Below are 15,102 nucleotides of genomic sequence, written 5' to 3' on the forward strand. Positions count from 1 at the left end.
TATTCCTGTTAAGCTCTGTATGTATTTGTGCAGACGTTCTTCTATATAAAAAAAACATTTAAAAATTCCTCCGAATTTGAGAATTAACCGCTTAACTGCTATAAGGTACATGGCATGCCTTTAAAATTGCTCGCTCAGTGCTGCCCAACGTATCAGGCAATTCCTTATTAAAAAATGTTTAAAAAAAAATAAACAAACACTGGATTGCCGTTATTTCAGACTGCATCACTCATCAAGAAGTTCTTATAGATAATTAGGGTGGTTCCCATTTCATTATGTTACATGGATAAGATACCTTTGATGTGACACAGTTGTTCAGTCTAATTTATAGCCTGCTTGAATGCTAGCACTGGTTATTGCTGCGATACATTCAAAATGGATTAAAAACAATCTGGGTGTAGCTTTAATTTCTGTTCAATGAGGATTGATAATAAAAAAAAAGCTTTTGTTTGATTAGGAGCTTTGTTTGATTATATGACCATCTCACGTTTCCAGAAATTAATTTTGAAAAGACACATCTGATTACTTTTTTAATTTATTTTTTATAATATTTGGCTGTTTGGGTTACTAGAACATTGTATCATGTTGGCATACTGTTCAAACTCCTGCATAAAGACAAATAAATTAGGTTCATATTTTGCTTGCATATTTTGTTCTGTCAATGTGAACTTATCAAAAATGTTATTCCAATATATTTTTGCTGATGGGGTCGATTTGTTTAAGTCCAGAAAAAGGGATCTGATTTTTGAATTATTACACTGAACTTTACATAATTGTAATTGTAGAGTGTATCAGATGTAGAGTGTATCAAATTTAAAATGTATGGTTGATTTCAAAAGTTTTAGGAAATTTGATTACTGAGACAGCTATTGAACCATTTAAAAAATAAACTCAGAACTATCCTCAACTGGAAAAAATTATATTAATGGTATGGCTATACATAATACAAAAGAGATTTCTAAATATGTCTCTACATTTTACCAAACATTATATACATTATCTTAACAGAACTGTGATATGGATACATTTTTTAATTCAATCAAGGCAAATGCAAAAATCATTAGCGAAGAATGTGATAAGAAGCTAGATACTGAGGAAATTAAGGCAAATATTAACAAGCTTAGACAACACATCTCCTGGTATTGATGGTCTGTACTGAGTTTTATAAAGTTAGAGTTTCAAGAAGATCTAACTCAGTTTCTGCTATGTGTGTTTAATGAAGCCATTGAGAGAGAAGAATTACCTCCATCCCTTAAAAAAAAGATTTAATCTCTGTTATACCTGAACCAAATAATTACATTCTACTATTGGAAAATGACGGAACACTTTTGGTTTAATATTTGCTGGTAGACTAAAAAAGGGAATGGATTGAATTATTGATGAATCACTGGTTTTATGTGTTTATGTGTGGTAGACATACATACGTAACATCATTTGTCTGATATTGGACTTGATAGATTATAGTTAGGCTTGCTACTTTATTATTTTAAATCGGTAAAGCTCGTTAAATGTCGAATTCCCCAAAAATGTGAGTTTGACTGAAATAAATGTACATAGGATAAATGTAAGTAAAACTACTTGTATTATTTTTTTTTTCTTACCAAAAATAATAATTAGAAATCATCTCTAGTTTGTGTAGTTTTTATACTGTATGCAAGTTGGCACACTACTACTCGCCAGTTAACACCCAGGACAGCACCCATACCAGCGAGGGACCTCTCCCCAGATGCCTGGCCAGTGGAATCAGGCCACCAAATGCTTTTTATCCTGCCCTACATGTCCATCCATGAGGATTGCATGAGCCAATTCTAGTTGGAACCTGAATAATTATGACACCAACAATTGTTTCCGGACCTCCCCAGTTTTGAAAATTGTATCCACCTAATAAAGGAGATCACATGAAACTGGGGATATGTACGGCCACCCACAACCAGTCAGGACAAGGTTGCGTCTTTGGACTGTTCTAACCGAATGTTGGCTTGACCAGTGAGGAGATTCCTCCCAAATCCCTCCAGCGCCAGGGGTGATGAACCCTCAGAGTCTTGAGGAGTCCCAGAGTCAGAACCCCCACCGGTAAAACCTTCACTATCAGAGGGGAGCCCTAAACAACCGGGCCCCCTCCTCCCCAGTTTCCCCCAATCGTGTATGCCCACTGGCCTAATGTCAATCTTAGCTAGCCTCTTTAGCGCTTACTTCTCCTAGGTTTAAAGCGAGTTTCAAACAATCAATGCTCTGAGAAGGTAAACAGCTCACTAATTGGGTTTTCCCTGCTAACAGGACCAAAACTGTTGCCAATCCCTTCCAGGTGACACTACCCCCAGACGCGCGTTTTTTGTACTAATATGAATTTTTAAGTATGAACATCCCCATGAATACAGTGCACTACCACCTTCTCCCCAAGTCTCCCCTTCCCCAGTGGAACCAAGCTGTCCTGGACAAGGGTTTAATCACATCTTGAGTCAAGGAGAGCCCTGGCCTTACGCCCGTCAATTCTTACTCTGTGGACTGCTTCCAGATCACTGGAGTACCACTGGGGCAGCCAACTGGATCCTGCAAACTCCATCTCCATCACAGAGCTGTCGGCCTGCCTGTGTCCTGGTTGTACACAACCCCAGCAAACCCCAGGTACTTTTAGAGAAGACCAATGTTTCTGTTTGATGGGGTGAGAGAAAGCAGGAGCCAGTTTTGGTGTTGTCTTGGGTACTCCCGAGGTCCCAAGGGGGCTGTTGGTAAGGTTGTTGACTCCCCTGCCAGATGGCCTGGATGCTTCTGCTAGGACCGCAGAGAGTGAGGAGAGGAAGGGGAATGACGCCTCTGGACGAGCTGATGGATCTTCTTTGCCCTCATTATGTTATTGTGCTTGAGTCTGAAGCTTCCAGGTGGTCTTTTTTGGTGGATGACCCACTGGTCTGCTGGCCAGCCACAGTGCTGAGCGCATCTACTCAAAGATAATCAAGATGATCCGAGTCATTGTTCGGGGTCATCTTTGGTATTTTGACCTTTGCCCACACGTGTGCAGAGTTGCTTCCGACTGCCACCTTGCCAGTCGCTTGTTGTAGGAGCTACTTGAGGACATCCCGATCTTCATCTTGGGAGGACCTTATTAGGGCCTGAGCTGTTGCTGCAGTTCCAAAACTGCCTGACACACGCGATCCCTGACAGACATGGTTTCTGGACTCAGCTCCAGCTTTGTGCATTGTTTTTTGGGTGTCTTTGGGCAACTTCAAAATCCCACCACTGCCACCACACGTTACAGTGAAGTGTGTAAACAAAGTCAACCAAGGTAAGTGTCAATAAACTGTCTTCAAAGCTAAGTAAAATAAATTAGCCAAAGTTTAAGACAATAAGAGGGATCTTTCCCTATTCCCTGTGCCCCTCATACGCAATATAGACAGGACATTACGTTGTCCCTCCAGCTCACTGGGCCGATTTGCAGGCCATCTTTCTCTCTGTGGGAGACGGCAACCGCGTTCAGCACCTGGACAGCTCAGCACCAACTTTACCACTCTGTTCACACAGTCCAGCATGGACAGCATCTCTTGCATCCTCCCAGTTCATAAAACGTGCTTCAATGAACAGAAAGCTTTTATAATCAGTTAACACTAGAACACGCAGTGATACTCATAGCTTACCTTTTAAAAAATATAAATATTAAAATGAAAGACAAACTATTGAATACATCTCAAAAATTGTATTCAAGCAAATCATATTAAACACCTGCACAGCTGAAACGCGATATTTAAATGAATGAATGAATGAAAATAATAAACATTTCAAAAGAAACTAGTGTGTAAACAGGTATATGCACATACAAAACTGTAAATACAAAATGTATTTTTAATTTAAAAAGAAAGTAACAGATGTTTTCTCTTGAGTGTGTGTCACTTTGTGCAGCACAGAATCCAAGTTTGTTTTTGCCAAAGCACTGTGGCTAGCTTCATGATGAAATCTCTCCTATTGATATTCTCCTCGGTGCATTCCTTGTACAAAACGAAAGAATTGATAGCTGCCAGGTTCAATAGAGACAACAACAGGCTTGTATATAAAAATAAAATAGAATATTTTAGGTTATATTTAAAGTAAAAACATGTTGCAAAAGGCAGTCAAAATGACTGCTCTGGCAGTCTAGAGGGGATTATACATTTTTTTTATTTTTGCGATCCTGCCTTTCAAACTCCATCAAGGTATTTAATGCATGTATTTAGGAAAAGTCAAGAACGGACAACCACGTGTCTTTTACACACACAGAGTCATTTAAATTTTAAAAGTGAAAACCATCAAGTTTGACTACCGTGGCGGGTCTAGTGTTAAAGGGCCGGGCAGCCAATTTACACCCCGAATTCTTGGGATTTTCACGTGGCTGTTCGGCCCTTTGGTCAGTGACCCTCAGTGGGGGACAACCATGACAATTATTTTCAAATAATGTTTGCATTCAAATCATACAATAAGCTTTAAATGTGTGTGTGTGTGTCCCAGCCATCCCCCTTTCCTTGGCTGAGAAATGGTTTGCTTGTGAGCTTGCAAAAGACCTCACACATACCGTCATCACCATGGAACCTAGCTTTCCAGAATAAAAATAAATAAATACAAATTCTCAGGTTAAAAAAAAAAAACCTATAAAAATCAGCTTTATTCCTCAATTAAAATAAAAGGCTAAAATTGAGCTCCCACCATCACAGAAGTTAACCAAACAGTACTATTGAATAACAGTTAGCACAGGAAGCATTTATTGGTACTCTTAAATTCTAAAGAAGTAACAAGCTCACAGGTGTCATCAATCACTAATATAAACAAACTTACCATTTTACTTTAAACATTACATATAATTTTGTGTAGTAATAATAATAAACTAGAAATAGTATTAATACCAGTTTATCTCTGAGTTAGTCTTTTTTAACAGGATAGTATTGCCAAACTCCTTGACCCGATCTTAGGTGTGCTTTTTTTAAATCATTTTCAACATGTTTAAACAGCTCGTGAAGTCGTAACAATGCACTGCATACTGAAGTAAACTGCAGCTAAGTTAATTTCAACATGAATGTGACAGTGCGCCTCTTTTAACCTTGACCTATACATCAGAAACAGTTTTACTAAACAAGTATGTTTATGCAAATTTAAAGCCAATTTGCCTGTATTGATGATTATATATGATAAGCGTATTGATTTGATTAACAAACAAACAAACAAACAAACAAACAATCAAAAAGCCTTGCATGCCTTTTGCCCAGTCCCAAGTGTAAAACTAAAAATTCTCAGACAACATTGAAAATCTGTGTTTTCCCGCGTTAATACATAGCAAACAGATTCTTAGCATGCATTATGCTCGTGCATAAAAGTGTGATTGTTGGCTGAGTCAATGTATCATCATAAATCTGTCTCACGAAAGCAAAATAGAGAAAGGCGAAAGAAAAGCGAATCGGACCTGAGAAGCAGGAACCCTATATTAAAGTATTTTGAAAGTGATGTAAATAAGAGAAAAACAAGGCTCTTTCACATAGAGAAAGGTTGTCGACATACTGAATTCAACATACAAAATTATACTGCAAACTTTTTGGGGGAAAATATGCATGACCATTAGGATCTTTTGTACACTGCCTGTGACTGTTACTGAGGGAGAAAGAGCTTTCAGTTTGATCATCAACATTTTTCTTAAACATTACTATTAACCATTGGACTTGTCCTGGGCCCCAAAATTCCTGGCTGCAGCCCTGGTTAGGCAGGCTGCAGTACTGCCTCCTTGTCACAGTCCTTATTTTTTTTTTTTTTACAGATAGACAACCATAACCACTCATCCAATGAGGAAATGAAGTCCATCTGTCTTCCCATCTACTTGTTCATGACACACTTAATTTTTTACTTATATTTGCAGGTCTTGGATAGTCTGTTGCAAAAGTTAGAGTATTTCAATCTACAGGCATCTGTCCTTCTGTCTGAATTTATTGTATTTATTTATTCCATTTATATAGTGCTTTTTATACAGAAGTATCACGAAGCACTGTACAGTACATAGCAGAAAAAAGAACAAACCACAGTACATTTGTATAGCATGTCACAAATACAACTGCCACAATCAGACCATTTAAATAACAGTATACACATAATACAAAAGCAGCAATTTAAATTTATAAGAAAGCCATTTTATAAAAGTGCATTTTTAGTCTTGACTTGAAAATTGTAATGTTCCCAGCTTCCCTGACAAATGTAGGCATTCCATAATTTAGGAGCTCTACAAGATAAAGCCGTACCTTCTGTGTTGCTTTTGTTGACCCTAGGAATAACCAGCAGCCTCACATCCTGTGAACTCAGAGCGCGGTTTGGAAGATATGGGGTCAGTAACACCTGCAAATAAGTAGGTGCTAATCTTTTCAGGGCCTTGTAAGTTAAAGCAAAATCTTAAAAACAATTATATACTGCACAGGGAGCCAATGTAAAGAGGCCAAAGCAGGGGTAATATATTAATTTTTCCTTTTTTTAGTCCAAATTCTAGCGACTGTATTCTGATCAAGCTGCAAGCGGGATAACACATGTTTTGGGACACCAGAAAAATTATAGATGAAACAGAAGCATGCATTAGTCTCTCGGCATTGCATAAAACATTAATTGGTCTAAGTTTGGCTATATTTCTCAGGTGGTAAAAAGATACTTTAGTAACTTCCCTAATATGATACTAAAATGATAGATCAGGATCAAAGATGACCCCCAAACTCTTAATTTCTAGTTTAACATTTGATGAGAAACTGCAAAGGTCGAGCTCATGTAATCCCACATTTCCTTTTAGTTGGTTCGTTGATCCCATTAGCATAACCTCTGTTTTATCTGAATTCAACATTAGAAAATTCTGTGACATCCAATGTTTGATGTCTGTAAGGAAAGTAGCTAATAAAGATTGGTGTTGTAGGTATTAACCAGCTCATCTGTTGATGAGGACCCAGAGAGTGGTAATAAACTGAAGACATCAGAAAGCTTAACAGCAGTTGAAGAATTAATTACCCAGGATTTAAATATAAGGTCCAAAGTCTTTTTTTTTTTTTACATGAGGTATACGGTAGGCCAAGGTGATCCACATTCACGTCACCGATAGGTCTCATTTTGTATTTGCCGGATGGCAGGAAAGAATTTTACTGATATACTGGTTTTTAATAAATATTTTACCAAAATCAACCATTCCAACTATACTGCGAATCACAAGAAAAGCAGCACTGGCTGGCCAGATTTGATTTACAGGGGAACTTTAAAAACCTGCTGATCATGTGAAGTATTCTGTCGACTGGTGTGACCACACTGAAGATCAATGGGGACAGTTCCTCTAGGTGTTTAGAGTTCTGGATTAGTAAATGACACAGTCTCCTGTTTGATACAGTAGCCCACTGACCCTGCTGTCAAAATGGAGAAATCTGTCTATAACTTCAGAGTCACTGCATTTCACATGGTGTGCAAGACAAAGGGAAATGCTGCCAAGGATAAAAAAAAAGAATATTGTGTGCTGTATTAACACTAGAATCGCTACGGTTACACTCATACCTAGAACCGCTGCCGGCGGTCATTGTAACAGTTACATTTTAAACAACCTCAATATCATAATGAAAGACAAGTTATTGGATAGAAATCAAAAGTTTTATTCAAGCACATCATATCAAACATCTGCACAGCCAAAACAACAAGTTTTAAATGAACAATTAAACATACAACATTTCAAAAGCAACTAGTGTGTAAACAGGTATCTGTACACACAAAACTAAAAATGTAATTACTATTTTTAAAACATAAAAAAGAAAATAACATTGTTTTCTCTTACTCAAATCCCTCCTACTGATATTCTCCCCGGTGCATTCCTTGTACAAAACAAAGGAATTGATGGCTGCCAGGTCCAGTACATTGTAAAATACAACAACTGGCCACCAGAGGGAACCCAATTTCACTGAAGTACTGAGTGCCATCTTGTCTAAAACGTCCACTCCGTATTTTGTGTTATTGGAGAAATCCATAGACTCAGCTTTTTCTTGTCAGTCCCAATGGCAACTGGTATATGAAGGGAGCTGAGAATAATTATATTCTTTCTTGGCTTGCACTTGTAAACCGTTAGCATAGCACAGTCATTGTGTTTCAAAATTGTACTGCAGTACAGCTGTGGTTGCAAGTTTTGCGCAGATGGTGGAAGCTCTCTTCTTGCTTTGTTCACTGTTCCAGCCAGGCAGTTTTTTCCAGTCATCATTTTGTATCCTTTCTGCCTCTACTACAGTACAGCGTTGAATGTGCTGATTAATAATCGCATATCGATCAATAAATGAAAAGCACAGAGACTGCTATCAATGTTGCGTTTTGCTTCTGGTGTGGGACCTGAGGTTTCAGTCAAAACATTTTGTGCAGCCGGTCTTTTCACAACATCAACACCAGGATTTATAATTTCCAAAATAGTGCAGAGTAGTTTAAATTTGAAAACCTCAAACCATCAAAATGACTGCAGATTTAGTGTTAACAGGGAATCCAAAACCAGCTTTCTCATTGATATTTTGTAAAATGACTGAAATTAGAATGAAACATTCACAGGGAGGCATCCTGGATCTTATACAAGAATCATGAGGGCCACCATGAGTGCTGTCAGAAAACATCAGCATCAAACACTCAGGGATACACTGAGGCACAAACAAATAACAATGTGAGTCAGTAAAAGAAGTGGGTCTCCTGGCAGTAAAGGTCCAGCATGTACAATAGGTTATGACTCCTACACTGATAGCTACAGATATGGTGTCGGGTTTCTTTATCATTCAGAAATGGTTGGACAAATGGTTGTCAAATGAAAAACTTTACTATTCACTGACTTCATAACTGTGCAATCACTGAAAAACACAGATATAGGGGGTTGTGTGTGTGTGTGTGTGTGTGTGTGTCATGCTTACTTATAGAACTGAAATCATCCACAAGTCTACAAGCCGACATACACCACTGATATCTCTATTTTCTATTTTGGTCTCCTCATAAACCATTAAGTGCAAAACTCTTGTAAAAGCTGAAGACTTCCTATTCACTTTTCACTAATAAAAAATGTTATGTTAACCTAATGCCTTTGTGAGGCATTAGGTTTTAAAATGTCAATAAACCTAATTGCAAGAGGTTTAAAGGTGATACATTTTGTCTGGTGTTGAACATGGCAACCACAGGGACTCATGACAATACACAAAGTAGCTGTACTAATAGGAATTTGTTTTTTTTTTGGTTGGGAGTTTTATGCGCTTAAAACAAAAGCATTGTATGGCTTTAAAGAGCATTAACCAAGGTTTTAATAACAATTTCTAACCGGGATCGGATTAACACGATCATAGGACCACAGTCGTGTAAACACGATAAAAAGCATTTTGTTTTGATGACTTACAGGGCCGCCGTACTTTGCAGTACAGGCTTGAAACACATATCAATGAATATGGGAGGCAGTGATGTTCACTACCCTTTGGAAAGAACGATTATCTTGCTGTGAGCCAACACAATACAATACTTACAACAAGCAAAGTATTGTCTTCTTTTCCTTCAGTAGAATGTCAGACCAAAGAGAGATGGGACAAGCTGATAAGAAGATTGACTCCTTTGTTGAAAATCGATAAGTATTCAACATATCAAATATTAAAAATGCCTGGTAGTTTTTCATGTGACGTCAGGGCATTTAGGGCAGGATTTTCAAAAGTTCATAAATAACTCCAGTGTAGACACTTTGTGTGATTAACCATAATTAATATTAGTATATTAACCATGTATGCTAATAATGTTGCGGTCATTGTAATCGTTTGACTAAGAAATCAATTAACTGTGCACTATTCACTATATCTCTAACCAATCACCTTTCCTTTTTGTAATATTAGATTAGTTGTGTACCCTTTTTATTCGTAAATAAAATCTTGTTTTATATTTCTGACACATTGACATTTCTGATTTTTTACTATTCATTTGACTTTTACTTGCACCAGTAAAGGAATATACTGCATTGGTTGTGTGATCAGAGAAACAAAACACTGTTAGCTGATCGCTTCATGGAACATCTACGAAGTATACAAATTAACATCTCTCCTGCTGCCAGACATTTTAACACAAATGTCCACAGTGCGGAAGATATCACAATTTGAGGGATAAATCACTGCTATGGGACAAATGCTGCAGGGAATCAAAAAGAACACAAACTCATTTTCAAATTAAGCACTTTGGAACCTCTTGGAACTAACATTCTATTCTGAAGTCATCACGTCATCATTCTCTTGGAACTTTTCTTTTGAAAGCCAACTTGTTTATAACTGCTTGTTTACAGCACTGCTTTTTCCATCCAGCTGAAGAAGGACTTGTAGATGGAAATGTCCTTATATAATTCTTTTTTTTATTATTAATTATTCACATCTGTGTACCTACATTGCCTTTTTCTTTTTGATTTTGGACCTTTTGGTTCACAGCAGTTTTCCTTTTTCAAATCTTACACACACACACACACATATATATAAATATATATTCCACTACATTTTGGCGTTCATGGGTGGGCAACTAGAGACATTTATTTTTAAATAAATTGCATACCTAATTCACTACAATACTAACACAACTTGTTTGTTTAATGTGCATTTACTGTAAGCCATCTATGTATATTGGTTAGAATTTATTTTCTTATGTTGCCATCTACTTTATGTATTTTCATATGTAGGATTGTAGGATATAAATAAATACATTTGAAGTGCCATTTGTGTTTCTAGTTGTTAGTTATACATGTATATATTTCATTATATATTTAAGCTTTTAAAATTACGATAGAACTCCCTACCTACCAATTTGTTTAATTAATTGTTCGGTGAATCTTCTAATCATGCATTTTCTCTAGCCATCGAACACTTACACTATTGTAAGAACATTTGATATGCATACAGACGTGTGAAGGTCTGTGTTCTCAATCACACTCCTAGTGGATCTGTGTGTCCTTGTATGCCTGTCCTTCGTTCTAGTGTGGATAAGACACAGGTGTTAAAAGCCAAGGACGCATTGTAAACCCGCAATCACCTAAGGAAACTGTAATATCTAATATGCCGTTTTCTATACCAAGATTTCAGTTGTATAATTCAAATAAAATCTACAGTAGAGGTCAGATGACATTTAATGCATGTATGCAGAATTCAAATAGGATACAGTTGCATTGATAATAAGTAACATTACACTGGGTGCAAATAGCGGTATATCATTTTAGCAATATAACAAACGTTCCATAAGGTTACAAATGGTTAAAACAAGTGAATAAATATCCTTCATAACCACTGCAAATATTGAATTAGCTTCTGTAGGTGCAGCTTGTCTGTAAAAAATTCACTCTGGTCCTGTACACTCTCTCTCTCTGTATCATCAGCCACGGTCTGCTAAATTTCAGATTCAAGGTGAGCTATGAAATTAATGCTCCTTTTCCAAGTGCAAATTAATTCCTGATAAATTATGACAATTAACATAGATTTGGTTTTAAATTGCCACGGAAACAAAAGAAATAACGACCGCTTGAAAATGCCAAAATCAGTGCTACATACTGATTTCTTGATTAACACTGGAGTTACCTTTTGAAAATCCTGCCCACTATTTCATGAACTATATATATCAGGTAAGTTTGTTTCCCTTATTACTGATAATAATGGAATTAATAACTATTAATTTATTTATAAATATTTATTTTGAGAAAATAAATCGACAGCAGTGTCCATTACTGCTTATAAAGGCCCTGAGAATGAACGTGTATTATGTCACTGCAATCACTCAGGTGAAACAATGTCTTGTAATCTGCCCAAACATCAATATATTCAAAACTTTCAGGAAGTATTGTAAGGTCCCTCAGGTCATAGAATAACACATTTTCATACATGTACCTCTAAGCACAATACAATACATCAAAAAATATTTAATTTTTATAAACAAACAAAAATAAATAAATCCTGAAATATTGTGTTGGAATAAAAAAAGGTAAAGGTTTGTATGGTTTCCGAAATACTTTATAATGTTCCTGTCACAAAGACGGCCGGAGTGGGGGATGTCTGACCAGAAACAGGAAAATAAACTGAGAGATGGAGTTTGGTGGAACGGTGGAAATGAGCAGACAGATAGAAAATAAAAGGTTGTAACAAACTAAAACAGGACATGGCACATTCGCCAAAATAAACAGACAAACAAAACGGACTAAACAAAATACGGTGAGCAGATATTTAACTGCGACTACTAATATTATTATTATTATTATTATTATTATTATTATTATTATTATTATTATTATTATTATTATTATTACCTCCGTCTCCAATCCCGTTCCCCACTCACCGAACACACAACACCGAGTATGTGAAAACGTGCTGATTTTATGCAGCTGTACGGCTAATCAATCATTCAATTGGAGTCGCAGTAACTGCACGTGAATTTATAAAGCGCAATTCCCCGTGCTCACAGATTATTACTTTTTACTTCCACGTTAAGTGCTGTGCAATCCTCGTGCCTAAATACAAATATAGATTTTAAACACGAGTGTTACACAGACCCGTTTATATCCCGTGTACCTATGACTATACACCAACATTAAAACACAGCACATAACACAAAATACACACAGGGGCGGGCACTTTGCCACAGTTCCCCTGAGTGAATTTTTATAGGAAGAGTCAACTAAAGCCAAAAAAATGCCTGGTCCTGGGGAAGCATACCTATGAAAAATGCTTGGTCCTGAAAGGGTTAAGACAATGTTATAGAGGAAAAGTTGAGGCTGAATACAAGTTATAATTATGCTAATAAAGGCACTCCTTAAGAAGAGACAAAATAATGAGTTGTTGTCGAGACTAAAGTAGAGTTATTTTGAAATTATATTGACATATGCATTTATACAGTGTAATGAGGGAAGAATGTTGAACTCATCTTAAGCCAGTATGGTAATGATACATTGCAATTTCCTCATCTCAGTCACTCCCACTAAAAAGAGAGAGACACAGAATAAGATTCCTGCAGTTGACAAGCTGCCCCTCAGTTTTAATTCTAGAAGATTATCAGATTAGTATTATGTAAAAAAAAATATATATTTGCATGCGTTCTATGTTACGAGGCAATCCTTTCCACTCAACGTTATGAAATTTAAATGGAACCTGCATGATACAGACTATAAAAAAGGGAGTCTGTTGCTGGTTATTCATTTCTATTGTGTGTGGTGCAGTAGGCTTTTGTACGTGGTTTAGATGTTCTTCAGCTTGGAAAAATGGTAGACAAATGCATTAAATATAATCATGCTTTGATCCAGTATATGGGCTGAGAATTATTAAAGAAATGTGTAAAGGAAAATATAATGTTTGATGTGTCTACTTCTATACTACAGATGCCAGATAAGCAGTACCTGACAAGGGAATGTCCAAGCTGATTTTTAAAGTATTCCACAATTTCTGTTGACTTTTTCATTCTCTAAATCTTTTAATCAGAAGGCTCTAATAAAAGCTGAAACTGCTAGGAACAGGTATGGGTTGGAACCAATTACTTGACCTGTAAAGAATGTTTGTTATTATAGTAGATTTTTGTATTGAGCATTGTCACAGGCAATGTTCCAGAACTTCCACATCTGTATCAATTCCCAAAGGGACAGGCTGCTGATTTAAAAAAAAAAAAAAAAAAGTGTTTCTGAAAATTTTTAAAATTGCCCCTCAAGGAGGATGAAAGTGTACTAAAATAATATTCAGTGGACTTAGCAGGAAGCTACACCTTCAACATGGAGGCAATGAACTTGATCACAGATCTCATTATTTCAAGTTTTCTGAGACATCTCTCTTTTCAATTCAGCTGTGCCTGTCCTGAGACATTCTCCCTTCCATGGAGGCTTTGCATAGTGATTGCAACAGAGGAGAATAGGGTGTGTGGCTATTCTCTGATTGACAGGCAGAGGGTTGCAGTTGCCACACCCCCGGGGTGTGCAAGTTTAATTCTCAAAGACTGATTCAACTCATGTAATGCTTCTGGTAGCTCACAGAGCACATACATTAAAATGTACAAAGGCCAAAATAAAACACTGTACCAAAAACACTAAGAAATAATCTGGTGAGCACTACTTCACAGAGTGGAGGTCCCGTTTAACACCTTGCTATACTTTGGTGGATCTACAATTCTTGAACGAACAATTCTTCCTATACAGATTAATCCCAACCTGAGCATAGATATACACACAGTGATCTATGCTTGCAGTGTTATAGGTCTCTCTTTGTCAAGGTAATGTGGAAGGTCTCCATTCCTTTGGTCCATGGCCCTTCAGCAGCTCCGGTCTGACTCTTGTGGCTTTTCAGCAGCCCCTCTCTGCAATCTCATGGCTTTTCAGCAGTCGCGCTCTGAATTCTCATGGCTTGCAGCAGACCTGAGGTGTACGATCAGGACCCTTTTATATTTGACGCTCCTCTGGAACACACCCACCTGGTGGTTAGGCATTAGCAGCTGGTAATCACCAGCTACTTTTGCCCACAATGAAACACAGCAGGTAGGATCTTCAAACATAGTTCACACACAACACTGTTTACAATAAATGTGTAGCCTGCTTGTCTGTCACACTTGATATCGCACGATTAAAATGGTAAGTACCTTGAATTTCCACTTCCCCAAATCTAAACTTCTAGCCCCCTATAAACCTTTTGGATTGCAGCTGGGTAAACTCTGTTAATCTTTACAAATATGACTCCCATGCACTGGTTTGTTTGGTACACAGAATCGTTTCTAGTTGCCTTATTATAATTTTTCTCCACTGATAAAAAATAAATGAACAACAAAAAACAGCAATACTCTTTTCTTCACTGTTACTAACTTCTACATTACATATGTTTACCTCCCGCTCTATGTCAATTATATATATAAAATTATTATAAAAATATCCTACCCCAATTGGGTATCACATAATACCCTTAAACAACTCTAATTCAAGTAGTACTACCAAATAACCTACAGAAGGACCTTCAGCAAGGCTTTTTATTTATTTTTTGCACCCATTTGCCAAGGTTCCATCTTATCTTCAGCTGTCATGCAACATATCTGAAAAATGAAAAAGGACTTTAGAAATAAAATTTACAGGCTTTTCAATGGCGAGTGCTGCCCCAA

This window comes from Polyodon spathula, chromosome 3, assembly GCF_017654505.1.
Source record: "Polyodon spathula isolate WHYD16114869_AA chromosome 3, ASM1765450v1, whole genome shotgun sequence".
Classification (NCBI taxonomy): Eukaryota; Metazoa; Chordata; class Actinopteri; order Acipenseriformes; family Polyodontidae; genus Polyodon; species Polyodon spathula.